Source organism: Cavia porcellus, unplaced genomic scaffold (assembly GCF_034190915.1).
Source record: "Cavia porcellus strain 051 isolate PalLab524CR breed Dunkin Hartley unplaced genomic scaffold, mCavPor4.1 scaffold_33, whole genome shotgun sequence".
In the NCBI taxonomy this organism is placed as follows: Eukaryota; Metazoa; Chordata; class Mammalia; order Rodentia; family Caviidae; genus Cavia; species Cavia porcellus.
This window is the reverse complement of record NW_026947516.1, coordinates 911,913-931,191: the sequence shown is the minus strand read 5'-3', so window position 1 is coordinate 931,191 and position 19,279 is coordinate 911,913. Positions and strand designations below refer to the sequence as shown.

Here is a 19,279-nt window from a genome sequence, read left to right as displayed (position 1 = left end):
CATCCCCAGCTCTGCTACTGAAAGCACCGAGACCAGGGACCCAGCGCCCGCAGCCGCACCAGCTCCAGGCCGCCCTGAACCAGGGCCGCCCCGAGCCCCGCTCTCCCCACACCGCCGAGGCGCTGCCGGGCCACACCGGACGGCACCGTGGGCGGGCAGTGTCACGGTGGGGACGGACTCACGGACACGGCGGTGACCCGGACCCCGCCGGGGGAAAAGGGGCAAAAGCCCCAGAGCCCGGAGGACCTCGGGGTCCGGAGCTCGGCGGGAGGCTGCGGCTCCCAGAGCCGGTTCCGGCCGCCTCCTCAAAGACCTCAGCCCGACCCCATCCCTTCCCCGGCTTCCGTCCCGCACCATCACCACAGCGCGGCTTCCCGGTGTCCCCGAGTCCTTCCCACGCGGCCTGCAGCCGGCAGAGTATCAAAAGGCAGGCTAACGGGCAGAGGGATTCTGCCACACGCACTCAACACGTGGAGCCATAACAGCGGAAGTCCCGCCCACCTCGCTCACCTGATTGGACAGTTCAAGGAACCCGCTTCTACGACGGTGATTGGCTCCTACCCACTGCCTGCCTTCTAGCCCTAGTGGGGAGCAAGTAAAGTCCTACCACCCTGAGAAAACTTTAAGACATTAACTGTCACATTGAAATTTCCGGACAAGTCTGTCTTCTCTCATGTCAACCTCACCTACACTAACAATAATTTCACTTACCAAATGTACTGTCTTCTCTCATGTCTGTCTTCTCTCATGTCAACCTCACCTAGACTAACAATAATTTCACTTAACAAATGTACTGCTCGCTTCCAGAGCTGCCCCTGGTTTCTTAATGGCCTTAGTGTCGTCTTTCTATATGGGGTCTCTTGTGTTCTCCAAAGACTCCAGGGTCAGTGTCCCATGAGAGAAGCAGTCCCCTGATGTAAGAGAACATCACGAATGCAGCACAGGACAGGACTAAATGAAATAGAAGGAGGTTTGGCTGTTTTACAGGTGAATATTTGGAAATGAGGCAGCAGGCTCATTTTGAAAAGAGCTTTGGACTGATGGAGTGGCCCGCGCAGGCGCACTAGGGTAGGCGAGAACGCGCAGACCACTGACGTCATCAGCAGAGGCCGGCGGGAAACGCGTGTGAGACCTGTAAATTGTGAAACAGGAAGCTTTTTTGGGACCTCCGCGACGCGCTCTGGGTGGCGCTGAATCCTTTCTCTCTCAGGGCTGTTGAAGCGATCAAAACGCCTGTGGTGGGCTTCACGGAGCGCTGATGGGAAACTTTTACCGAAGAGCCCATCCTGAGGAGAAGGGAGACGGTAAGTCCACGGCGGGGCGAGGCCCGATCTCTGGCGGCGACCTTCCCTCCGCCGGCCGGGCGGGTCGGGCGGAGCTTTCCTACCGCGTGAGGAGCAGCTCTGCTCGGCTTATTCCTTCTCCTCAGACTCTCCTCAATAAAAATAATGGATGTTGACTGTAGGTCTTTGATGTTATACCCTAACTGCCGCCATTTACTAGGTCTAGAAGCTCTCTTGGCGGATGCTATAGGATTCTTTCCATAATCCCCTCGGTAACAGCTCAGCTTTCTTTGTTTACACCTGAGTATTCTTATTCATCTGGTCGGAATCTCCAATGCAGTACTGAGGAGCGGTGAGAGCAGGTTACCTTGCTTTCCTATCATAGAGAGAAAACATTCAGTGTTTCACCATTGTGTGATGTTGTTTGTAGGTTCTTTGTAAACAACCTTTAAAAGGTTATGCATGTTTCCCTGTATTTTGTATTTAATGGGTTTTTATCATAAATGTTACTAAGTTTTCCCAGCGCTGTGTCTGCAATCCCTTGAGAAAGTTATGTTTCTTATTTATATTTGTTAAAATTCCGCCCAGTGCACCGTGCATCTGGGGCTGATACTGCAGGTGGGGAAAAGAAGTTACCAAGTCAAAGAACACAGGAGAAGAAAAATAAATACAAAGAAGAGAGCTGGGGGCACGACTAGGAGAATATCCCTCGCTCGGTGCGATGCTGAGATTTCTGTATTTGATTTCAGTGTGACGAGGGCATCTCTCAGCATCATGCATCCTAGGAACACTCTTAGGTCACTGTGGCCCTCCTGCCCACTCATCTCTGTTGTAAGCGTAGCAGGTATTGTTTGAAGACGGTCTGTTTTGGAGAATGCTTCTTATGCTACTGAAAAGAGTGTGTATTTTCTGTTGGGTGATCACTCTGGATATCTATTGCATGCACTTGTTGAAAAGTTTGCTTCTGCTCCAACATTTGTTATTTATCGAGTCGTTCATTTGTGCTAGTGGATTATATAAAGCCCCTAGTACACTTGTATTAGTGTTTATTTCCTTTTTCATATCTAGTGATGTTCGTTTTATGCTGCATGTACCAGTGTTTGGTGTGTAAGTGCTCATACCCATCATCTCCTCCTCCTGTGCTATTCCCTGATCCACTATGTAGGAATTTATGTCTTCACATAAATTTTGGCTTCAGATCCACTTAACGCGAAATTAGGATACTGCTCCTCCTTTATTGCTGTTTCCTCTTGATGGGATAATCTTTTTAATCAATATGTTAAGCAACATAGTGTTTCACCACAAGATAACCTGACGTAATAGTAATTACCATAGTGTCTCTTTCCTTGAAATATTTGAGTATAACTTTGTATATTATATATCAAACATATCAAGACAGTGTGGAACCATTCAAGAGGATAAAAGCATTACAAGGTATTTAGAACCAGCTAACAGAAAATGAACAATAGTTTCTATATTATCTCTTTGCCCTTTTTAAAAATTCATTTTATTTTATTATTTTTTTAATTAAGGGAAAAAAATTTTTAAAACTTAGGAGGATATATTATAGTAACTGAAGCCCCGTATTGCTCTCACCATCTTGTTTTGACTGATATTACTCTATTTGGTTCTGTTTGATAGTATCAAGTTTGAGGCTATAGGCAACTACTTTGAAGGCAGTAAGATTCACTATGATGCCCATTCTGGTTTGACTATTATCTTCTTTTGAAGTTCAGTAATGTCTCCAATGTTTAGGTTTTATTGGTTTTGTTTTGTACTGTTTAGTTCAATTTTATTATACCTGATGATATAGGCAATTCTTTTTAAGGTAACAAGAGGCATTATGGTAACTATTGTTGATTACCTGGTATTCTGTTTTTACATCGTGTACTATGTCCAACCTTTGTTTTGACTGACTTTTTTTTATCATTCCGGTTCCTCCTCCAGGTACACCCCATGGATTGATCTGAGGGCCGATCAAGTGGTGCTCAGCTCGTGGCATGGGGGAGTTAACGAGGGAGCCCTTCGAGAACGCGGGCTCAAAATGAAAGTAAACTGAATCAAGGCCGAGGCCTGTGCAGACGACTGCCGAAAGTGCTGCCTGAGTCACGGTGAGTGAACGGCAACCCCATTCCCTTTTCTCGACATGGGTCAAGCATTGAGCAAACATGAATTATTCGTGGGAGGCCTTAGCGAGGCATTAAAGACAAGAGGGATAAAGGTTAGAACAAAAGAATTGTTGCAGTATTTTCAGTTTATTCATAAGGTTTGCCCTTGGTTCTCCTTAGAGGGCTCTATAGATACCAAGAGGTGGAAAAGAGTAGGAGATGCTCTAACAGATTTTGATAGAGTTTTCGGTCCGGAAAAGGTTCCTGTGACCACCTTTACATACTGGAATTTAATCTCTGAGCTGCTTACTCAGCGTCATGCAGATCCTCAGATTGAGGAGACGGTTGTACAGGGTGAGGCTGCCCTGCGCAATTCCTTTAATCCTACCCCAAAACCTTCCTCAGAAAAATCTGAAGCCTCTGATCTCTCAGACGCAGAGGCTGATGGCCTGTTAGAGGTCCTCCAAGATGGCGATCTGCCACTACTTCCTCCTGTTGAGAAGACTGACAGGTTCCGAGATGGCGGACCCCCACCCCCCACCCCTCCACGGCCAATTGGAGATTCATATCAGTCTTTATACCCCGACCTCTCTAATTTTCAAGAGGTCGACTGGGAACACGTAGTACAGCAAGCCTCTACATACCACCCTGACCCTGTTGCGGCACTGGCCGTCATTGAGCCCCCTGACTATGATGATGCACTTCGCGTCTGCCTTCAACCTTCTAGCATGCTAGCGGAATTAGAACAAAGAAAAAGGGATCTTTTAAAACAGATACAGCTAGAAAAAGAATGCCAAAATCTTTCAACTCAATTGCAGGCCCTCCGAGCTACACAGCCTTATAGTTCTCCTAAGATGGCACCTACCTCTGGCAAGCCTTGTGACACTCTTAAAATGGCGCCTGCATCTGGCAGCCAGCCCAAAATGGCATTCCCATCTACGGAGGCCGTTGTTCCCCCGCGGGATGTTGAAGAGGACACTCAACCACAAGCGGTTAGGATACACACACCTCTCACCCTGACAGCCCTAAAAGAGTTAAAGGCCGCAGTCTCTCAATATGGCCCAACTGCCGCCTATACTATTGCAGTTCTAGATTCTTTGACTCAGGGTTGGATTATCCCTAATGAGTGGAAAGACTTAGCAAAAGCCACCCTCTCCGGAGGCAATTATCTGTTATGGAAATCTGAATTTTTTGATCAGTGTGAGGGCATAGCCAGAGATAATGCCACATGGCAAAAGCCCTGGACCCTTGCTATGCTTACAGGAACAGGAGATTTTGCCACAAAAGAGCGTCAAATGCAGTTCGATTCGGGCCTCTTTGCGCAGATTAATGTGGCAGCCACTAGAGCGTGGAAACAGCTCCCCTCTGGAGGAGAGCCTGCCTTGTCGCTCACCCAAATAAAACAAAAGCCTGAGGAGCCCTTTTCAGATTTTGTCGATCGCCTCCTACAGGCGGTAGAGCATCTTTGCGGCTCCACAGAAACAAACTCTGCCCTGGTCAAACAATTGGCTTATGAAAATGCAACCTCAGCTTGTCAGGCTGCAATTCGACCACATCGCAAAAAGGAGGACCTATTGGGTTATATTCGCCTATGCGCAGATATTGGGCCTGCTTATCATCAAGGCCGAGCCATGGCCGCGGCACAACAAGGTTGCACAGTTAAACAGCCCCTCTTTCGTCCTAAAAAAGATACTGTTTGTTTCAAATGTGGCCAAATTGGCCACATGGCTCGTGTTTGCAAAAGTAAAAATCAAAATCTGTCCTCTACAAAAAAACCAGGGCTATGTCCCAAATGCAAACGAGGAGACCACTGGGCTAATGAGTGCAGATCCAAAAGGGATGTTCACGGTAACCCTCTTCCCCCACAGGGAAATGGGACCCGGGGCCAGCCCCAGGCCCCCAATTCCAGACAAACCCCCGGGGCTCCAAGGTTTGTCCCAGCGGGGCCTTGCCCACAGGAGTGTAAATCATATCAGATAGAAATGCGTAGCTCCTGTTATGATGCTGTACAAGAATGTACTGGCTTAGATAATGCCACTCATTTTACAGTCATACTTACAAAAATAAAAATGGCAGCAGCCGGAGGCGATTGTGGCCTCAACCCCTCTGTATCGGAAGCCCGGTATACACCCAAGCCTCCTGCAAAGGCGAAATCAACAAGCCGGTCTGTTGGTATAAGAGGACTCCAATCCATGTCTCAGATTGGGGAGGTCCTCAAGACAAAATGAGAGAACTTTATGTTGAGAAAAAACTAAAAGAAATTGAAGACAGTTTATTCCCAAAGATCAATTACCACCGGATAGCTCTCCCCAAATCATGGGGTGTGGATTTAGACCACAAACTTATGATATCCTTTCAGCCACTCACCATGTTCTTAATTTCACTAACCCTGATTTAGCGCAAGACTGCTGGTTGTGCATGACCTTAGGCACTCTTATGCCCTTAGCCATCCCCTCCAACTCAACAATTGACCCCTTTCATGACCCACATAATTTTACCTGTAGACCTTCTCAATCATTTCTAGTCCAGCCGTTAATAATACCCTACATATCTATGACCTGCCTACAGGGCTCTCTCCAAAATGATTCTACCCTTATAGATATGGGCCATCTCCTGTCCACCGCCTGTGTTCAATTTGTCAATCTTAGAGACCCCCTGTGCCCCCCAACAGGACACATTTTTGTCTGCAGTAATAATATGGCCTATAACTATATTCCAGCCAACAGGAAAGGTATATGCATAACTGCTTCCCTCCTGCCCGACATAGATATTGTCTCAGGTGACAAACCTGTCCCGGTGCCAACATTTATTACATTGCTGGCCGCCAAAAACGAACGATAACACTGATCCCGCTTTTGGTGGGAATGGGCCTCACTGGCGCTGTAGTCACAGGTGCTGCTGGCCTCGCATTTACCTCAGATAAATATACTGTCCTGTCCAACCAGTTGTCTGAAGATGTTCAAGCCTTATCCTTTACAGTAAAAACTCTCCAAAACCAATTAGACTCACTGGCAGAGGTCGTCTTACAAAACAGACGAGGGCTAGACCTGCTCACGGCAGAGCAGGGGAGACTCTGTCCTGCCTTACAGGAAAAATGTTGCTTCTATGTCAATCAGTCTGGTGTTGTGCGAGACAAGCTCCAACAACTAGAAGAACGACTTTAATAGCGACAACAAATGGCTGCTAACCCCTTCTCCTCATTGGGGGGAAGGGGGGCTTTTCCCTACCTAGCACCCCTTTTGGGTCCCCTAGCTGCCCTGTTGCTTCTCCTCTCTGTGGGTCCTTGAATTTTTCAGAGGATTATGACGCTCATTAATAACCAGATAGACGCGTTTATGGCAAAGCCCATTCAGGTACACTATCACCAGCTGGAGATGGCAGATCAAGAAACCTACCGAGAAAGAAATACCCATGAGTGGCCCATATGACGATGCGGCCTAACTGCCCTGGGGCAGTGGACAGGCAGCCAGAGACGGGCAACTAGGACATGCATGTTACACCTTCGGCCGCCTAAGACAGGCACAGGACCAACTGCTGTCCTACAAGCCCATGACGGGTAAGGCCTGGTTGGGTTCATGTAATGAGGTCCTTGACCTAAGACAGGCGCTGTCCTCACAGGGCCTGCCATACTCCTGATTAAATAATATAGAAAGAGATGTAGGGAGCGGCGTGACAGCCCCATTGCTGCCTCCCTGCCCCTGTCTCTTATGGGCACATAATGCACCTGCCTACATTACCCATAATCCTCTCCTGCTTATGTCACATACCCGGACGTGACGATGACCCATCAGAAACCACCCCATAGCCTCTTCCTGTCCCACCAGCCCACCCTTGGCCCATAAAAGCTGCAACCTCTTCCTGAATAAATGAGACTTGATTGGAGTCCTCACCTTGTCTATCTCTCTTTGTCTCTCCCCCTGTTCTTTATCATCCCAGTTCCTCCTGCAGGTACACCCCACGGATTGATCCGCGGGCTGGATGTGGGCACTTGTAGTAGAGTCACTCAGTAACCTCCATGGTGGACAAACACACGGGCGCAGAGTCACACCCTGTCCCTGCAGCGCACAGGGATCCGCGTCTTCTTTGAGGGTCTCCACATCTTCTCCCCCAGCTTGGAATCTGAGTCTCAGTGAGGTTGAGGTGACTTCCTCTCTACCATTTCTGCACCCTGTCTATCTTAATATGTTCTGTGGGTGCATTCCTGTTGCTACAAAGGACTCCAGTTTATTCTTTACCACAGAAAACTACTCTACTGTTGGGAGCCGCGGCCGAGCCCAGTCGCCTTACTTGGCGGACGTGAGGCCTGTAAGAAAGAGCAAAGCCTGAGCTAGATTACCCCTCCCATCGAGTGTGCTAAGATGGCGCTTATCTCCTGCTTCCTGCTTGGTAAACAACCCGCTCTGTAAGATAGTCTGCCTAGCAACAACTGATGTTAGCCAATCAGCCCGCATCGCGCGCTTTGAACTGATTGGCCACTGTAACCCTATAAAAGTGAGTGCCTCTCCCGCCACGAGAGAAGAAGCACGGAAGAAGCCGCGGAGAGCGGACCGGTAGAGGCTTCGGGACAGACTGTAGAGAAGAAGCACGGAAGGAGCCGCGGAGAGCGGACCGGTAGAGGCTTCGGGACAGACTGTAGAGAAGAAGCACGGAAGGAGCCGCGGAGAGCGGACCAGTAGAGGCTTCGGGACAGACTGTAAAGAAGAAGCACGGAAGGAGCCGCGGGGAGCGGACCGGTTGAGGCTTCGGGACAGACTGTAGAGAAGAAGCACGGAAGGAGCCGCGGAGAGCGGACCGGTAGAGGCTTCGGGACAGACTGTAGAGAAGAAGCACGGAAGGAGCCGCGGAGAGCGGACCAGTAGAGGCTTCGGGACAGACTGTAAAGAAGAAGCACGGAAGGAGCCGCGGGGAGCGGACCGGTTGAGGCTTCGGCCGGGTAGGATCCCGGGGCAGACTGTACGGAGAGAAAATAAAGAAAGACTTAGCCACTGCCAGACCTTGTCGTGTCTTTCCTGCCGGCCGGGAGCGACACCGACATCTGGTGGCCCGTACGGGGAACTGATCACTCCTCTCGGTGGTGTGCAACGCTCCAGCGTGGTGCTGTCGGACAGGAACCGGGACGAGAACCATTGTGGGTCCCAGAAAGACTGACGCGTGCAACAAGCCCTTCGACTGAAGGCTATTCCTGTCCTGCCGGAGACCAGCAGCAGGCCTGATAGCCAGATGAACCCGAAAAAGGCTGCTTTTTTCGTTGGTGGCGTTGTCCTAGCCCTCCTCAGGATAAGTATGGTACATGCGGGGCTGGGGGGCCCCGCTTCTGGAACAGATCTTCGCACGAGCCTTCTTGGCAGTCCGTGCGATTGCGGAGGTGGCACAGTAAGCAGTATACCACCTATCGCCAAAAAAGGACCAGGGACCGATTGTGGGGATAAAACAGCTTACTCAGTTGTGTACAGCTCCACTGCAGGAGGATTCAGTCAACCATTCTATCAATGCATACTTAAGTCTAAGGTGAGTCCCTCAGGGCCTGGTAATCTCGCCACATGTTCCTGCACTAAGTTTGAGGAATCCATGCATGTTACATGCTATACAGAAACAAAACAATGCAAACTCAACAGTACAACCTATTGGATGGCAACGCTAACTACAACTAAAAGCCCTGTTGCCCCTAACCATATTCCCGCTGCTGTAGGCGGTTCCCCATTCATGCAGTCAGGTTGTAATGGAGAGGTTGGAGAAACGGTCTGTTGGTCTATGACCGCCCCCGTTCACATCTCTGACGGTGGAGGGGTCCAAGACCAGTACCGGCAGGAACAGGTCATCGAGCGATGGGAACAATTAAATCCGTTCCCTGAAGTCAATTACCATCCACTCCTACGCCCTAAATCCCGAGGCGTTAACCTTGACCCCGCTACTGAATCCATATTAGAGGCTACCCACAAAGCACTCAATCTTACTGACCCAGGGCTGGCCTCCGATTGTTGGCTGTGTATGATGATGGGAGAATCATGGCCGCTGGCCATGCCGTTTAGAGACTATGAAAGTGAACCTTACAATTATAGCACACCCTATAATTGCTCACATGGGCCTCCATTTCGGGTCCAATTTATGGGACAGTTTAATGCATCCTGTTTCCAAAAGTACCCACAAAATAATAGTTATGATATTGTTGTTGGAGCGCTGGCAGTCACCTCGTGTGAGTCCATAACCAATGTAAGTAGTAGCTCGCCGCTATGTGCCCCCTTTGGCAAAGTATTTGCTTGCGGCAATGGTCATGCTTATACTTACCTGCCCAGTAATTGGACCGGCCTATGTGGCCTAGCTTACTTGTTGCCTGACATTGGTATTGTCCCTGGGGACCAACCCATGCCCATCCCAGCTGTGGACACCTTTATAAAAAGACATAAGAGAGATGTACTGATTTTACCTCTCTTGGCTGGTCTGGGGATAACTGGAGCCCTGGCCGCCGGGACTGCGGGCCTAGGAGTTTCATTAACCAAATATACTCAGTTATCCAAGCAATTGATAGAAGATATGTCTATAGTTGAGAGAACCCTTCAGGAGATACAAGATCAAATTGATTCCCTTGCAGAGGTTGTTCTGCTGAATAGAAGGGGCCTAGATCTACTCACTGTAGAGAGGGGAGGTATCTGTATTGCCTTACAGGAAAGATGCTGCTTTTATGCCAACAAGTCCGGAATCGTTCGAGACCGATTAAAGAAGTTACAGGAAGACCTGGAAAAAAGAAGAAAAGAGTTACAGGATAATCCCTTTTGGGGAGCCTGGAATGGCTTGCTCCCCTATGTTTTACCATTGTTAGGTCCCCTGTGCTCCTTGCTTCTGCTTTTGCTTGTAGGGCCATTCTTGCTCCGATGGGTTACATCATTTATTAATGGGTGCCTTGCGGCGGCCCGGCGTCAAGTACGCCTGGTTGCCCATGCAGCCCTGGCAGCAGCCCGTGATGGGCACAATGACCCCCAGGCTTACGCATGGCTCGCTCGACTGGCCTACGACCGGGTCTAAATGTGGCGGGTCTTCCGAACTCCTTCCCTATTGACACCACACAGCAGGGTAGGTGAGTCAATGACGGGTAAGAGCGTGCCTCCCCAGCACGACTCGACCTAAGCCAGGCCCTACCCCATACTGCACGAAAGCCGCTGGATTACTAGAATCTGCCCAGGTCTAGATGCCTCTCCGAGGGGATCACACGGAGTGGCATGAGCGCATGCCTATGTGCATCCAGGTTCCGTCCAGTTCGTTCCTGGCCCTGGAAAAAAGGATGAGGGCCTCAAGGCCTTGGTGGACCCTGGGACGGCCGCCCGGGTTCCAACCCAAAGGCCTGCGGTGGGCCTCAGATACAGGGCGTAGGCCTCTACGCTTGATCCAGGATGGGCTGCGATGCGCTCGTTCTTGTAAAATAAAATAGGGGGAGATGTTGGGAGCCGCGGCCGAGCCCAGTCGCCTTACTTGGCGGACGTGAGGCCTGTAAGAAAGAGCAAAGCCTGAGCTAGATTACCCCTCCCATCGAGTGTGCTAAGATGGCGCTTATCTCCTGCTTCCTGCTTGGTAAACAACCCGCTCTGTAAGATAGTCTGCCTAGCAACAACTGATGTTAGCCAATCAGCCCGCATCGCGCGCTTTGAACTGATTGGCCACTGTAACCCTATAAAAGTGAGTGCCTCTCCCGCCACGAGAGAAGAAGCACGGAAGGAGCCGCGGAGAGCGGACCGGTAGAGGCTTCGGGACAGACTGTAGAGAAGAAGCACGGAAGGAGCCGCGGAGAGCGGACCAGTAGAGGCTTCGGGACAGACTGTAGAGAAGAAGCACGGAAGGAGCCACGGAGAGCGGACCGGTAGAGGCTTCGGGACAGACTGTAGAGAAGAAGCACGGAAGGAGCCGCGGAGAGCGGACCAGTAGAGGCTTCGGGACAGACTGTAAAGAAGAAGCACGGAAGGAGCCGCGGGGAGCGGACCGGTTGAGGCTTCGGGACAGACTGTAAAGAAGAAGCACAGAAGGAGCCGCAGGGAGCAGACCGGTTGAGGCTTCGGCCGGGTAGGATCCCGGGGCAGACTGTACGGAGAGAAAATAAAGACTTAGCCACTGCCAGACCTTGTCGTGTGTCTTTCCTGCCGGCCGGGAGCGACACCGACACTCTACTGTGCATAATTATATTTTATTTACCCTTTCATTGGTTTGTGGTCTTCCTTTTCTGTATGTATCTCTTTTATTTCTTCCTTTTTCTTTGTTGCTCAGGCTCTAGTTTAATGGAGTGCATTAAAAAGTTTTCATAGTGATCATTCTTTTCTTCCTAAATTTTTGGAAAATTTTTGTATATTTACAGATTTAATGTAGTATTCATAGTAAGTTTTTCGTGAGTAACTGCTCGATTGAGGTGCACCCAAAGACTTTTTCTATATCTATTCAGATGATTGTGTCATGTTTCATTAGCCTCAATTATACCAATTTATTTTTGTTTTGTTTATTTTGTTTTTTTGAGCCAGGGTATGGCCTTGTAAGGCAGGCTGCCTTTGAGTTCACTGTGCAGCCCAGGCTGGCCTCCAACTCACATCCATCCTCCTGCCCCAGCTCCACGTGCTGGATTACAGGTGTGTACCACAAGGCCCAGCTAATCGTACCAATTTGTTTGCATCATTTTACTTTTCTTCAGTGTCTGAGTTTTGTGTTTGGGGTGTCCTCAGTTTTTGAGACTTTCAATGTGCATGATCAGATCATTTATCTGGACGTGTGCTGTTCTTCTAATGTAGGCATTTTATAAACTGCTCCCCATTCCGGGGTATCCAACCCATTAGACATTTCAGCACAGCTGAGGTCAGTGTCTCTAAGATGCACAAAGTCATGAATTATACACAGCACAGCTGACTTTGTCTGTGACATGGGGAGGACACACACCACCATGTGCCCACCATCATGCGACAGATGACCACCATGAGCTTTGTGGTTTGGTGAAGGCCACTGCTCAGTGCGCTTACATTTCCTGTGCAGAACTGAAGGAGACACGGGTGGACATGATCCGTGACAAAGTGCTGTGCCCAGCATTATGGAGTCACGCAAGTAGTGAGTGTGACACAGAGCTGAGGCAACAAGCCCAGACTGTTGGGGCTTCTCGTGAAGCTCAGGTGCTGTCGGCTGTTCTGTTTAGACAGGCTTTTACAAATGCTGCTGATTTTTAGAAGTAAATATGCTCAGCATAAAATGAGCTCTTTCAGCTTTTTCTTTGGCTCAAACAGCAGTATGCACCATGCAGTGTTCTGATGATGATGGTGACAAGAATTGGAAGTGAGCTGCGGGACACCATCAGCCACACAGGTGGGCGTGTCAACAGTAATCCTGCACTCTGCAATGCAGTGTAGTTCATGAAGCACACGAGACATTGAGTATTTCAGTGTACCACAGTCAAATTTTGCTGGGTGGTGAATGCATTTAAAACCTGCCCTTGGGACGGTGAGGACTCCATGAATTTGAGCCTGGCTTGGGCTGTATGATGTGACTTTGCCTCAATAAAAAGCAAAATACATCATTAAAGAAATTTATAAAACGTTGCCCCCCTGATAGCTAATGTAACTGTCCAAGCAAAATTAACTCAGGGCAGGGTGAGGTAGACTGTTCCAGTATTAGAGCTACTTACGCACTGTGTTTGTCACTGACTGTGACCTGTCCCTAAGAGAATGCAGCCCCCTGGTAAATGGAGCAGCTCCCGAATTGAATATGAATATGGTTCAATAACACAGGGAGTTCTAGAATGCACTTCAGTACTAGCAAGTAAGAAGGCAAAAGGACAGCAAGGGTGCCAGACGGTCCCGGGGACAGCTGTGCAGTCTTACACAGTGTAGGTAACATCACCGCCTTCAGCCGTCAGACAGTGGGAGCTAGTGACGGTGAGGAAATCCACCAAACATTCAGCTCTAAAGCTGATAAAAGACTACGCAAATGAATCACAAAGGTTACTCAACTTCTATTCCAATAACTGATTTTAGCTTTCCAGGGTAAAAACAAATCATCGTTTTCCAAAACAAATGGTATTTGCAGATTAATAAAAAAAAAAACCTACTTTGTTACAAAGAATAGAAACCCAGTGGAATGCTGACAGCCAACAGCAACACAGTGAAAAATTCCTGACAGTGTTTTTGCTAAGAAGTCACACCAGCATTCACAGCTTTTGAAAGGTAGATTATCACACTGCATAGCCTTGCTGAGATGGTTCTGCTGCTCTCCAGCAGGGGGGACTCACCGAAATACAGATTGTTTTTGGAATGGCAGCTTAAATAATTACCTCCCTAATACCGAATGACAGTGTGAGCATGAAAGGTAAAATTTACTGACAAAAAACATCCCGTATTGTACACACGGGATGGTAATCGCTCAAGCACATGTATAGAAATTATCAGTAATCAAATTATAAAGAAAATAAGATATCAAATTAACACAGTCTAACTAGAATGGACTGTGTGCAACAAAGCCTGAAACACAAGCCACTGCAAAAATGACAATAAAAGGAAATTCAATTTTGGAGTCAGGTTACCTTGTAATAAGTAAACACAAAAGGAAAGAAAAGCAAACAAAAGTGACCTAAAGTATACTAAGCTTGCGATCATATAAGAAATATAAGTCGCTCCACCTTTGGATCTAATGCAGTGTGAGCTAAACACAATTTTTATGTACTTTATGAGACAATATTAAACACCTTTGCTACTGCATAGAAGATTCAGGATTATGTGAGCACAGCATTTCTTGTTTGCAGTGTTGGTTTTGTTTTGATTGAGACAGGGCTTTGCTCTGAAGCCCAGAGTGGCCTGGAACTCATAATGATCCTCCTGCCTCAGCCACCCAAGTCCAGGCTGGCCTTGAGCTCAATGCAAGTTTGGGAGCAGCCTGGACTACACAGTGAGCTCAAGGCCACACTGAACTGCATAGCAACACTTTGTCTCAAAAAGACAATAAGATAAAATAAATTTTAAAATGTCTCTGTCTGACTTATTTAACATAACATTATGGGCTCTAGATTCATTGCTATTTTGGCAAATACGTCAGTTCATTCTTCTGTGGGTTAATTCCACAAGTGCCCAGACCACGTGATTTTCAGGGTTGGAAAGTAAGCCAGAGTTTGGGCACTGATGTAACCCACAGGAGTTTCAGCTCCTCTTCTGTAACAGTCTCGTGAATCAATAAGGTGCCCAGCGTGAGAACACAGCGTGAGCTACACAGCAAGACCCTGTCACAAAAAAAAAAAAAAAAAAAACGAACAAAAATCATCTCAAAACAAGGACTAGCTGGGTAAGCACAACGCCTAGTTTCCCCTTTCTGTGGAATCTCCGTAAACATTTCCCTACGTGGTATCACACGCAACAGGCCCACATGTGACCTCGGGAGGTCCCTCCCGATATTTTACATTGCAAATGGCCTGTGAGTTTGGAGGACTGCTTGACAAAATAGGTAATGGAGACAGTTATTCTTTTGGAATTGTAAGACATTCACATTAGCGCTGTTTGAACCCCGAAAGTGTACATCACACTGAGGTACCTATGATATCGCATCATCTCTTTGCTATTAATGTGGTCTTTCAAAACAAGTATCCATAGTTAGAAATCAGCTCTCAGTGTATACACAAAATGGTTTTATACCCTCCTGGCCTCAGGGACTGAATGTAATTTCAGTCTGCACATCTATAAATCTGCGCATGGAAGAAAATCAGAGAAAGACCAGGTCTCTGTCTGAGCTGGAGCCTGGCTTTGACCTCACTGTGTGTCCTCGGACAGCCTGGACGTGTGGGGACGTTGCTGCCTCAGACTAAGGACAGGTGCCAGCTCCTCCGGCTGTTTGATCTTCTAGGTCACCATGTCAGTTCTGGCACTGTGTGAGTCCCACATACATTTCACACTGGACTATGTCAGTGTCAGATGGAGACAGCCAACGTGGGTACGTGTGCTGCGCAATTTTCAAAGATTAACATTGAAGCGTGGTCTGCTTTCTATAGTTTCCATAGGTTCAATAGTGAGGAACGTTCCTCAAAAGTGAGGAACGTGTTTTTGAGTACAAATTACCTTAGACATCTCCTGTAGTTTCTGCGTTCATATTTGGTGGCAATTTAAAAGCAGGAGTTGGAAGCCTGGCGTGGTGGCTCACACCTGTCATCGCAGCACTCGGGAGGCTGAGGCGGGAGGATCCTTGTGAGCTGCAGACCAGCCTGGGCTGCACAGTGAGCTCAAGGCCAGCCTGGACTGCACAGCGAGACCCTGTCTCAAAAAGCAAAAAAAAAAAAAAAAAAAAAAAAAAAGCACGAGTTTCGAACTGATTAACCATGTGTCCACAATATTAGGTGACGACCTCTTACACTGGCCACGGTTCAGGTGGCTCATTTTACCTCAGTTGAACACAGCTCTGGGTGCCTGGTTCAAAACGCTACCAACAACCAAAAAGCTGATCTTTTATTTTGCTTTTATCGCAATGGCAGCAAGGTGGAAAAACTTCTCCATGTTTAGCCCTTTGTTTTAAGGATGTGTCCCTCTCTCTGTTGGTTCTTTCAGGGTCCCTCCTCCAGGCCCCAACACTTAGGATACAGCTCCTCTGCAGCTTCTCCCCTGCAGTGCCCACCCCAAGTCACCCATTTCTCAATCCCCACCCCCCCAGCCCGCCTTTCCCAGCATGCACTCGGGTGGGGGGAGGGGCCGGTCGGAGTTGGGCTGCGCAGGCGCCAGCGCAGTGGGGGAGGGCGGAGGCGGTGCGCATGCGTACTGGGCTCCTCTGGCTCACGCCATGCACAGGCTCAGCGATCCTCCTGCTGGCTCTGGGCGCCTCACGGGCAGATCCTTCCCCCGGTGCCATCCCGGGAGCGTGGCTCCTGCGCAGGTGGCTTGGAGGAGGCCGCGGGACACAGCCGGACAGGAAAAGGGGCCAGTGGCTCCCTGGAGAGGCGGGGTGCCTGGCCATTCCTTCTTAACTCTCTGAGCTAACCAGGTTCCTTTTCTGGTATTCTTATTTCAAGTGATCGCTATTAAGTAATCTACAAGAAGGTTCACACCGGTCTTATTTATTGTAGCTCAAATTGGCCCAATGTATTTGAGTGCACTCTAATGTTATAAGACAGTGGTCGGTCTGTGTATCTGTTGTCTGTTTGTCCAGCCCGTTGATAGTGCACAGACCATCTGTCCGTGTCTGTCCATTTGCCTGCTCTGTGAACAGCTGTTCCTTTTATTTGAGCTCAGCAATCTTTTTTTCCTTTTTTGCATTTTCAAGCCATTTAATCAAGGTGTATTTGGGTTAAAATTGGTTAAATCCCTCGGGTTGAGGAGACATTGCACAAAACTTCAGTTGATAAACAGGAAAAGTGGCCACCTGGTGATTTTACCAGATCTTGTTTATTAATTAAAGCCTCCAATAATCTCCACAGCCTTATGGGAGACACCTCAACTAAAGTTCATGTGACCAAGACAGTTCATTGTTGCTGATCTGATGGTGTGTTCATGCCTTCAGAGATAAAATTGGGGTTGTTTCTGCTGTCTTCTTCTTGCGTTCCAGCTAACAGATTCAGATCAAACCAACACGAGGTCACCAGTCAAATAATGTTTAAGCAAAAATTTATGTAATGTATAATGACAAGTGTTTTCTTTCACATCCAGACATATGCTTAGAGACGCTTCACAAATTTCTTCAGTAGGCAAATGCTAAAACACCCATGGTTAACAGCCATTTAATGTTCTATGTTAAGCTTACTGCCTGTATTGCACTGTACTGTTGTCAATCTTCTGGATGTCCAACAACTAAAATTAAGAGATAATTATAAATTCCTTTTGGATTCTGTTTGCAGGGATCCACCAGATCTTTTCCAGAAAAAGGTTATTGATGCGTGCAAAACAAGACCAGCACTGGGGCAGAGGCCAGCTTTGAGCCTTTCCCAGCCTGTCCGCAGGCCTCCTCCGAGCCATAATTAACTATACTCAGCTGGTGTTAAATGACACCACAGCTGATCTCTCTCCTAAATAAAAAGGTAAAGTTAATAAAGCGGGCCATCCTTCAAAAATTCAGATGGCATTAGACATTCTAACAGCATAAGAGGTACTTATCTATGACAAGTAAATGACATGTCAGTTCCTAAAATTCCCTGGACCTTATCCTCCTTGTGGGAAGTTATTACTAAAGTTATAATCATAAATACCCTGTTCATTGTACTATTTAACTTCTGTATACTTAATTGACTCTACAGATACCTTCCACTGTGGCCAGATCCCAAGACAAAAGGCTAAACTTGGTCCTTAAACCCCACAGAGAGCCCTTCTTTTTTTTTTTTTAAATTTTTTTTTTTTTTTGGTCTTTTTCGTTTTTATCAGTACCAGGGATCGAACTCACGAGTGCCTGCTTGCAAGGCAGGTGCTTATGCCGCTGAGCTAAACCCCCAGCCCCCAGAGAGCCCTTCTTAATATCTCTTTTCATGTTTTCAATAACAGAGATAAAGATAACAATCTGATCTTTTAGCAGTGGTACTTGGAGCTCTGAGACGGGTAAACTGGCACAAGGTGGACTGCCTGAGCCCCTCCTGGACCATGCTTCAAATGCAGTGAAAAAGAACATTGGGCCAGAGAGTGCCCCATCCTGGGTTCCTGTGGGGCCTTGCCCCAGGGCCACTGGAAGAGCCACTGTCCTGGCCACCAGAGGGCGGTAAGCCATCCTCCAACTCCTTCCCCGCATAGGAGACTCCATCACGGCCAGGTTCATCGCTGACAGATCTGCTCAGACTTGCTGCTGAAGACTGATGGGGCTCGGGGCCCGCGGCCCCCATTAAGGTGTCCTTCTCAGGGCCCCAAGTCCCACTGGAAGGCTCAGGTGAGACATTCTGTACTTGTGGACATAGAGCCATGTGTAGGGTTCTTCCTGAGCGTTCAGGCTGCTATATTAACTCTTTAGTCTCTATAGGGAGTGTTGATGGCCAATCTGTGCAGCCTGTACAGACAGAGCCTATTCCATGCAGGTTCCAGACTCACTGCTTCTCTGGTCAATCCCATAGTTTGAGATACCTCCAGTCCCACCTGTACTGCCCGTGCCATGCCTATTCTAATTCGTCTTGGGGAATCCTTCAATTTCTCCTTGTGTTCCCCAATATCCCATGGCTTCCAAACATTTACAGGGACTTAAATTTTACACACATGCCCTGCCACAAAACTCTCAAAAATCTTCTCAGCTTTGTTTGTACTTTTTCAGGATAAATAAAAGCCTTTCCCACAACCAGGGAGACTGCTGATGTACTTACTAAAGTCCTGTTACAGCAAATCATCCCAAAGACTACCACCAAGGTGGAGCGGCCCCTACCTGGTCTTCTTGGCCAGCTCAACAGCAGTCAGAGTTGCTGGGCTGCCGTCCTGGCCCCACATCACTCAGGCTAAGTGGTGCCCTCCAGCCCTGAATCTAAGCATCCTGTCGCCCACTCATCTCCGCCTCACCAAGGCCTCGCAGCCACAACTCTCGGGCTAAGTCATCCACTTTGGTTCCTAATTTCTTACATTCTATCAATTATCCTTTTTACAGCAGGACTCTAAACAGTATTTCCTAAAGACTCCCATATCATGCAGACCAGAGACAAGCCTTACCTACCTACCCTCTCAACTTTTACCCTTTCAGATGGGGGAGTAGTCACCTCTCATAACTGCACTCCTCCTAACCCCACACTTAGTTTTCAGAATTCTACCTCACTGTAGTCCTGATAAAATGACATGTCTAAATCAAAGGCACCTTTCCTTCTCCCTCACCTGGGTCCTTAAGCACGACAGTGGCCTTCCTCCTCATAACACCTTGTCTGTTTGTTTTTCCAGTCTAAGATGCAGGCATTCACCAATGATAAAGTTGTCCTGGCTAAAACAGCTGGCACCAGCTTCTGCGTGGGCA

The 19,279-nt window shown here is 48.1% G+C and overlaps 1 protein-coding gene and 1 long non-coding RNA gene across 3 annotated transcripts in view; one reads left to right on the top strand and one right to left on the bottom strand.

Moving 5' to 3' along the window:
- LOC100719908 (zinc finger protein 709-like) overlaps positions 1-19,279 on the bottom strand; it is a 55,319-nt gene that overhangs the window by 14,625 nt on the left and 21,415 nt on the right. The window contains exon 1 of one of the 2 annotated variants that reach the window (XM_003460700.5): positions 355-486. The exons of the other annotated variant lie outside the window; for it this stretch is intronic. The gene's annotated coding sequence lies outside the window, so the exon portion shown is untranslated. Of the gene's footprint in view, positions 1-354; positions 487-19,279 lie in introns of those variants that run through there. 2 annotated transcript variants of the gene reach the window in all.
- Positions 12,003-18,625, top strand: LOC134474563 (uncharacterized). Its single transcript, XR_010045406.1, has 3 exons — positions 12,003-16,360; positions 17,211-17,390; positions 17,876-18,625. It is a non-coding gene; the product is annotated as an uncharacterized LOC134474563 (long non-coding RNA).